Genomic DNA, 8,842 nt, shown 5'->3' with positions numbered 1-8,842 from the left:
CCTCACCCTCCTGCCTCCCCCATGCCTTTCATCAAGCCTTGGAGGTAATTGCTCCATGCACAAACAGCTTGCAGCCTAGTGTGCAAGTAACAATTAGTTTAGAGGCTGTGATCTATAAATTTTGAGGAGAAGGAAAGAGGCCTTGGTGCACTTGGGCTATCGTTTCTAATGAAGAAAAATAGCACACCGGAAGGGATCCAGAGTGTTATTGAAGCAACTTAATATCATCTGGTCATGATTTGCAGGCCTTGATAATGTCTTGTGATCTTGGGGGAAAGAAAAAAAAGGGGGTGGGGGAGTAAGTTGTTGTTGTTTGTGTTTCTTAGAAAAAAAAAAAAAAAAAACCCTCACTCTGTGTTTATGAGATTTACGACATGCGGACCACCATCTGTATAAACCCCACCAATCTTCCATCACTGTCTCTTCAGCTCTGTAAACTAGACTGTCCAGAGAGGGACACCATAGGAATGTCGTCCTATTTATTGTTTGTAAAAATAAACTGGCCGGCCAGAGATGTATGTGAGGAATTTACACACAGCAGCTGCACAAGCAAGTGTGCGAGGGACGCGGGGGCTGAGGAAGTCGGGAGGGGAGGCGATGTGACCCCCAGCACAGCGCACGCCCTCTCCCATCAGCCCGGAGAGGACCACTTTGGGAGATAAAAGGAAAGGCGGGGAGGTGGGAGGGAGGGAGAGAGCCAGATTCAATATCCAACCAGGTCAGACCCCCTTTCTCTTTGTCAAACCAAAGCGTTGCTGCATTTGGAATGCTGGCCTAGAAAGAGCACATCTTCCTTCCAAGAGGAGACACTGGGATGAGCCCCGAGGGGTGGCCATGTGTTCCTTTTGGGGACCAAAGAGCAAAACAAGAAACAAAGCCCCATCAGAGTCTTCCTGATGAGTCGCTGTTTTAAAAGCAGGGTGCGGTCTGTTTTTGGCTTTGACTAGGGAGCAGGATCCAGTAGGGGTTGGCCCCTCTCATGAAGCACGTAGGAAGCACATGCTTGGCTTCTGTCAGCTAGCCCCTGCCACAGAGCCTCATACTGCTGGTCTGAGCTTTGCTACTTATGTGTTAGCTGGGCTGTCTCAGGAAGGTCCAGGCAGGAGGAGGGCAGATCTGCTCTCTTTAGATTTGTCTCTGAATCCAAATGACAAAGACAAGACTAAGATTCAGAAGTTTAACAATGTCATGGTTGAAATAGCAGCAATAAGCCAGGCACAGTGGTTCACGCCTGTAATCCCAGCACTTTGGGGGTCAAGGCGGGCAGATCACAAGGTCGGGAGATCAAGACAATCCTGGCTAATATGGCGAAACCACACCTCTACTAAAAATACAAAAAAAAAAAAAATAGCTGGGCATGGTGGGGTGCACCTTTAGTCCCAGCTATTCAGGAGGCTGAGGCAGGAGAATTGCTTGAACCCAGGAGGTGGAGGTTGCAGTGAACTGAGATTGCAATGCTGCATTCCAGCCTGGGTGGCAGGGCAAGACAAAAAAGAAAGAAAGAAAGAGAGAGAGAGAGAGAAGGAAGGAAGGAAGGAAGGAAGGAAGGAAGGAAGGAAGGAAGGAAGGAAGGAAGGAAGGAAGGAAGGAAGGAAGGAAGGAAGGAAGGAAGGAAGGAAGGAAGGAAGGAAGGAAGGAAGGAAATAGCAGCAATAGATAGCCCCATGAGCCCCTTTTATTTTATAAGTGGGAAAATGAAGGCCCAGGTGGTAGAGCAACACCCACCCTGCGAGTGGTCAGGACAAGGCTGAGATTAGGCCTCAGGTCCCCTGGCTCATGGGAGCCATCCTTCCACCAGCCTTCCAGCCAGTCTGCATCCCTTTGCTCATGGCCTGGGGCTTTCTGTCCCCTACAGTTCATTCTCCAGACAGAAGCCAGAGTGATCTTTAAAAATGTTAGGTCAACCTCCTATTTAAAGCTACTCTGTGGCTTTTAATAGCAATTGGAATAAAATCCAACGTTCTTATACTACATGATACAGCCCCTGCCAATGTCCCCAAACTTCTCGTCAGAGCTCTCGGTGGAACCTGTTAGCTCTAAGCACAATGGCCTTCTTTCTGCTCCTGGACCATGTCAAGCACCCACTTCAGGGCCTTTGCACCTGCTGTTCTTTCCATCTGGAATCTTCTTCTCTGAAATTTTCTTATTGCTACATCTTTCTAACCACTTGGTCTAGGCTTCAATATCCCTTCCTCAGAGAGAGCTCCCAGACTGCTTATCTAATACTGCATCCCGCTGCCACAAGCCACTCTCAAGCTCATTGATAAGCTTTATTTAGAGGAAAGAAATCTTTCTTTAGAGCATTTAACACAACTGGAAATAAAATATTTACCTGTTTGTTTATAGTTTTTCTTGGCTCACTATTTGTCTGCCTTAAGAGTGAAAGCGCTTTCTTATCTTTTTGTTCTCATCTGCATGGTGTCATCATTCATTCATTCATTCACTCACTTATTCAGCTATATTTACTGGATTCACTTGTAACTGACGATTCCAAAGAAATCTACATTCCAGTAAAGAAAGTAAAATAATAAACACGTGAGCAAATAAATGATAGATTATCTCTCTTAGGATTATGATAAGTACTCGATTTTTGAAATTTAAAATAGTTTATTAGTGTAAAGTTCTGAGCCCAGTGCCTGGTACTTAGTATCTGCTTTGCAAACATTGAAGTTTTGTGCTAACTCAGCACTAGAGATTGTTAGGTAAACCTGTCTTCAATGAATTTATAGTCAAATGCAGGAGACTGATGTGTTTAAAGATAAATTATATTAGATGGGGCTACTATCTCTTTAGAGAGGTTAACTGAGGCCAAGAGGCCATTGATAAGATCATCGAGCCTGCTGGAGATGTTTGGACGAGCAGTCATGCACAGCAAGAGGTTAGAGAAGATGACCTCTTAAGGCCTCCTGCTAGCTTGACCCTGTTTTGCCTGCTCCGTGATGTGGCTCCCATTTAGCCAGAGCTGTTTAAATGGGTGTAGACCATACGGGGCGCGGGGGTGGGGGAATGACATGCAGTTACTCCTGCAACACTCATTTGCCTGCTAACTTAGTGCCATTTACAAATGGTTTTCACATAGTCTTTAAAGTAGGGCTTCTCAACCTAGGGGAAGAAATCTTGAAACTGCACGCATCATACTTTGTGGATATACAAGGTGTATAGACATACTTTTTTTTCCTGAGGAGAAGGACAATAGCTTTCATCAGTGTTTCCAGGGCATTTTGTGTCACAAGCACCACTTAGTTAAGTTGACAACACTTAGGGTATTTCAGAATTATGAACTTATCTTCTAATTTCTTTAAAAATACAAAGCTTTCCTTCTAATTTGGGGTGAGATTTCTAAACCTACTAAATTCATATAGTTTTATATTTGCTGATTCAATAACTATTTATTAAGCAACAGGTAGGGCCCAGCATTGCTGAAGGTTCTGCAAAAACAGCAAGACCCTGTCAAAGGAAGTTCCTGCTCTAAGGTTCCCTTTTGGGAGGCAAGGAGAGAAGAGACTAAACAAGAAAGAAACGCAAGGTAATCTCAGTGGGTGCTAAGTGCTCTGGAGAAATGAAAGTTGAGTGATGCCATAGAGAAGGAAGAGGGCATTGCCTTCTATTGAATGCTCGGGGAAGGTCTCTTTCCCAAGGGAGCATTATAACAGATACCTGAATTGGCAAGATAGAGTCAGCTAAACAAAGATTCAGGAGAAGAATATTTCAGGCATTTTAAGCAAAGACAACGGCTTATGCAAATGTTCTGAGGCAGAAATCAGCATGGTGGATTCCAAGGATGCAATGAGGCAGTGTGGCTCTAGAGTCATGAATAGGGGGAGAGGTGCTATAAGATGAAACAGAAACATAGGTGGAGGCAGGATCTCCTAGGACCTAGTAAGACTTGATTAAGAGTTTGAATTGGATTTTCATGTTGTGGGAAATCACTGGAAGTTATTACCAAGGCCTCATAGTTTCCCATGGCATGAGATGCTTCTGACAATATGAATGTGTTCATCTATTTGGACAGAATAGCAATGCACCCTTATTCTTTTAAGAAAAGACATTGGGTGTGGCCTTCCAAATTTAGTTTAGAATATCACTTTGTATGCCATAAATATGTACAATTTCGTGTCAATTAAAAATAAAACAAACCAAAATACCCTCACCAACAAGCCCTGCAGGTGAAAGATACTCTGCTAAGGTACACTGAGAGAATGCAAGGCCACCTGTGCTTCAAGAAGGCAATCTTTCCTATTACAATGCAAAGGAGCTTAGCTCACCAGTGTCTTCAACCTCTGCATCATAGATGGGGAGAGTTGGTGCAATTCTGCATAAGCAGACAGCCTCTTAGAGCATTTTTCTCAAAATAAAGCTTATCTTTCCTCAGATTTTAAGTGAGCCTTTATTTCTAGAAGAAAACAAATCAATAAAAGCATGCACATAGCTCTGTGCTTGCATTTATAAAATTAATTTAGGAATGGTTTTTTTAAAAAGTTAGTGTAAAACTATCCCAGATTGGGTCGTTTAGGATGCAGACTCGGAGATAGAGATTATCAAGTGGGAAGTTTATAAAGGAAGACTCTTGAGATCGAAGCCTGTGAGGGAAAATGAGGAAGCAGAATTGGGGCTGAGGGAGTGGCTGGGCTGTGATGCTGTCACAGTAATGCAATGATTCCATGGAGACCTCTGAAGCTGGACTGGCTCTTCAGAATGGTCCTTAGTTGAGTGAGGAAGCCAGGACTTTGCATCACTGATCTAGACTAAACATCTTAAGTAGGCTACCTCTAAAAGGAAGGGACTTGGGCAAGGCAACTTTCTTTAGCTGAGGCACTATCTGAAGAGGGCTGATAGCTGATGACTGTCTACTACTGTAGGCAGTAGCCCAACAGCTGGAGCAACAGTTTTCTTCTCCATAGGTGGAGCTGATCGGGGGGGAAATATGGGTGTAAAGTGGAAAAGAAAAGCATCCCTTCTCCCTGATTGCTATACTCCATCTGCTCCACAGAGGTAACCGTATTTGATTGTTCCTAGTTTTAGTTTCTCCAAGTTGATTTCAAATGTCCACATGCAATGCACACAACTCTACTTTTTGGTCTATGAATTTTGAACAGTGTTTTCCAGCTTCCTCATAAGAAATATGAGGGTCTGAACTAATTCTCCCCATGTCCTTCATCCAATTTTGTTAGGTATTTTCTGTTGTCAAGTTTTTCTGTTGGAGGGCTTTATATCTGTTCAATAATGTATTTCTATTTTCAGATTTATTAACATTATGTCATATCATCTCTCTTGACACTGCAAGATTAAGGAAATTAGCATTTCTACATAGCCCTCCCACTTTCTTTAATTCCTGTTAGTCATAGGAGTATTTTCACATTGCCAAGGTTTATAACACTTTATGTTCTATAAGAATAATCAGTAATCAGTATTTTCCTATAAGTTAAAACCTCATAAACTGCAGTGAAAATATTATGATTATGTAAATACATTTGTTACTGCAGGGTTTATCTTGTTATTTGACCATAGTAAGATAACATCTTCATAGATTAAGAGATCATTATGTGGATATCTTTGATGGGGGTCATTATTCTCTCTACCACGTATGGCGATCCTCTGTTGATAGAATCCTTTGTCTTTTATTAGTCTTTTTTCATTTGCTTGTTAAAAAAAAATTGGGGGAGAGATAGGCAGGAAAAAACCTTGAGTCTTTACATGTCTGAAAAATATCTTTACCTCATCCTCTCATGATTTGTATAGTTGAGCTGAGTATAAAAATCTAGACTCAAACATTTTAAAAATAATGTTCAGATCCATCCATTTTCTTCCTGTATTCTGTATTATTTGTAACAAGTCAGATGAAGCTTTGTCTTTGTAGTTAACTGTTCTTATTCTCTGTAAGTTTTTATAAGAGTATTTTGAAATGTGGGTTTTTTTTTTTTCCAATCCTACACAGTATTTGGTGTTTCTGTTCAATATGAACTTTCATGTGTAAAATATTTTTGGCTATATTTTTTATCTTTTAACAGCTTTGTTGAAATATAGTTTTCATATGGGCATATGTTAGAGACATTGAAGGTTCAGCTCCAGACTATTACAATAAAGCAAATATCACAATAAAGTGAGTCAAAAATTTTTTTTGTTTTCCCAGTGCATAGAAAAGTAATGTTTATACTATATTGTAGTGTATTAAGTATACAATTGTATTATTTTTAAAATTAAATTAATTAAATTATTTAAATTAATTAAATTAAAAATATGTTATTGCTAAACAATGCTAACACTCTTCTGAGCCTTTAGGGACTTGTAAATTTTTGCTGGTGAATGATCTTCCCTCAATGTTGTCAGTCAGATGGCTGCCTACTGATCAGGGTGGTGGTTGCTAAAGATTGGGGTGACCATGGCCAGTACTCAGCCTACCACACCCTCATTCCTTTTAACCCCCATCTCCTTGTAACAACCAAAAGTTGCCTATTGAGTCACATAAGCTTTCTGGGATGAGGGGATACCTCAACAAAATGGGTGTTCTTTGGGAATGATTGAAGGAGCAATAAATGCTGAGTGGACAAGCAAAAATATTCACAATATTATCACATTTTTATTTTTAAAGTACTTTTTCTTATCTTCTGATTTGTTTCCTCAGTATATTTTGTCATAAAGTAATATTGCCTTAAATCTTAGTGTACTTATTTGATTTTTAAAATATTTTTCCCCTGTTTCTTGAATTTCCTGTTTTCTGGGGTCATTTTTTGCTCACTTATTAGTTTGGGGCTGCAAGGTATCCTCAATGGATTTTCCACCTGGCTCTTGATCTTTGGTTGCCCATTCTTGTGTGCCAGTTATGCACTTGGCTGATTTACACAGCAGGCATTCTCCATTTTGGTTTTACAATTCTTCTTCCCAACTCATCTTCCCTACGTTCCCTTCATGGTAGAATAAGGTGATTTGAACCTTGGCATATGGTGGTGAGAGTTTGGGGTGGCTGGGACAACTAGCAGGTTTCCCCCTCCATCTGCAAGAGGCAATTGACAGCCATATCAGGAGCCCTAGTCCAAGTCTTGGGTATAAACCATCATTTGCTCAGTGTGCTAAGAGTAGGGAATAGAAGAGAGGAGCCTGAGAGAACTTTAATTTATTACCTTATTTATTCTCCCCTTTCTGCTTCTGCTCTGCCTACCTACAGGTAAAAGGCTTATAGCTCTCCAGAGGTCAGCAAGGAAGAATTCCTTCCACCTTTGCAGGGGCCTTCTCTGGGTGCTCTGGACTCCAGCTTCCTCTTCTGTGACTCATGCATCTGTAGGATCCCCTATACTTTCCACATTCCAGAAACAATACAGATTCTCTGCTCTACTTAAGGATCCCTTCCTCCTTATCTCAGCGATCTTTGGGTTCATAGTAGTATTCTGTTAGTATTGAGGGAAAAACAGAAGATAAAAGTGTGTGATCCCTCTCCCAATTTGAACTGAAAATCTGACTTTAGTTTTAAAAGTGGTTTTATAGCCTTAGTTCTTAGGTATCAAGATTTTAGAAATCCAGCCTCAACTGAAACCCTGTTATAATTTTATGTAAAAGACAACGAAATGGTTAAACCTGGGCAGGCTAACAGTGAAATAAGCTTTTGGGCATGAATGAAGGGTGGGAGATGCCCTGCAGCCTCCTTCACTAGCTGAGGATGGATTTCTTGTAGAGGTAGACTCATTTTCTGACCTCAGGAGTCATTACATGGCCACCAGAGAATAGGACATTGGGTGAGAGCAAAAAGAACTGGCAAGCCATGGGGAACAGACCTGCAGAGAGTGACCTCAGGGGCCCACGTTACAATTTTTGTGTAATTTTCACAGCCAGCCCAGAGGCTGTCCTTCCAAATTTTGGAACCTCTTGGAGCTGGATCTATCCAATTGCCCTGGGGAAGATCATTCACATTCCATTGCAAGAGCAGCTACCTTTCAGTCATCCTGTAGTCTTTAGGGGGTGATATGGCTGAGGGAGCATTTTCTGTCCTCATGTGCTCCCTGACCCCAACCTCCCTAACCACTGCTTTGTCTAAGGTGGCAGCTGAAGGCAGGATCTGGGATGCCAGGTCTGTGAACCCTGTACTCTGGCCATCCAGGCCTTCTCTGAACACCAGAAGGTGGAGACTGCAGGTCCAAGGATTTGCGGGACAAGAGGAATGAACCTATAGAATCTGGAAGTTTAACCAGGGGGAGCTACAGGTGAAGATAAAATGGTAGGTGGGCATCAGAATGAGGAGTGGGGTCGAGGGGTTGCCTTCTGCCATTGTCTCATCAACACTGAGTATTTTTTCTCTCTGATAATTATCCTTTTTCAGTGGGTTTTATTGCTAATTTGTTAAAATTATATAAGCAAGGAGCCAATGTAGGCTTCCTATAAACTGACTACTGCTTATCCAAAGTCCCTCACATTTTAATAAACATTTAGCCTCATTCTTAGGAGAGCACATGCTTTTTTTTTTTTTTATTTTTTATTTTTTAGCATTTATTACTATTAGGAGTAATAATATTAAGTACTCAGTGAGTAACTGCTATTATTACTCATCAGTGCCTTTATCAAGCTGTTCACTTTTGTAAGAAGCTCTCCTTCCCACTTCTTATTCAAATTTCTCCCTGGTCCTCACTGCCTCCAGATATCAATTGTTGCCCTATGTTGTGGGAGCCATTGTTGGAATTTTCAATCCACTTCAGTGAAACTGGGAACTCTATGGCTCTTATCTCATTTTTCCAAGTCATTTTCCTGAAAGAGGTATGTTTTCTTAAAACATTGTATAAAAGATGGTAGAGAAAATGGCCCAAGCATCCTGGGAGGTAGGGTGTCTACTGGTTGCAAGAAGACCATGTAGTGTCAT

Source organism: Macaca thibetana, chromosome 20, assembly GCF_024542745.1.
Source record: "Macaca thibetana thibetana isolate TM-01 chromosome 20, ASM2454274v1, whole genome shotgun sequence".
Classification (NCBI taxonomy): Eukaryota; Metazoa; Chordata; class Mammalia; order Primates; family Cercopithecidae; genus Macaca; species Macaca thibetana.
Note: the sequence above shows the minus strand (reverse complement) of the source record.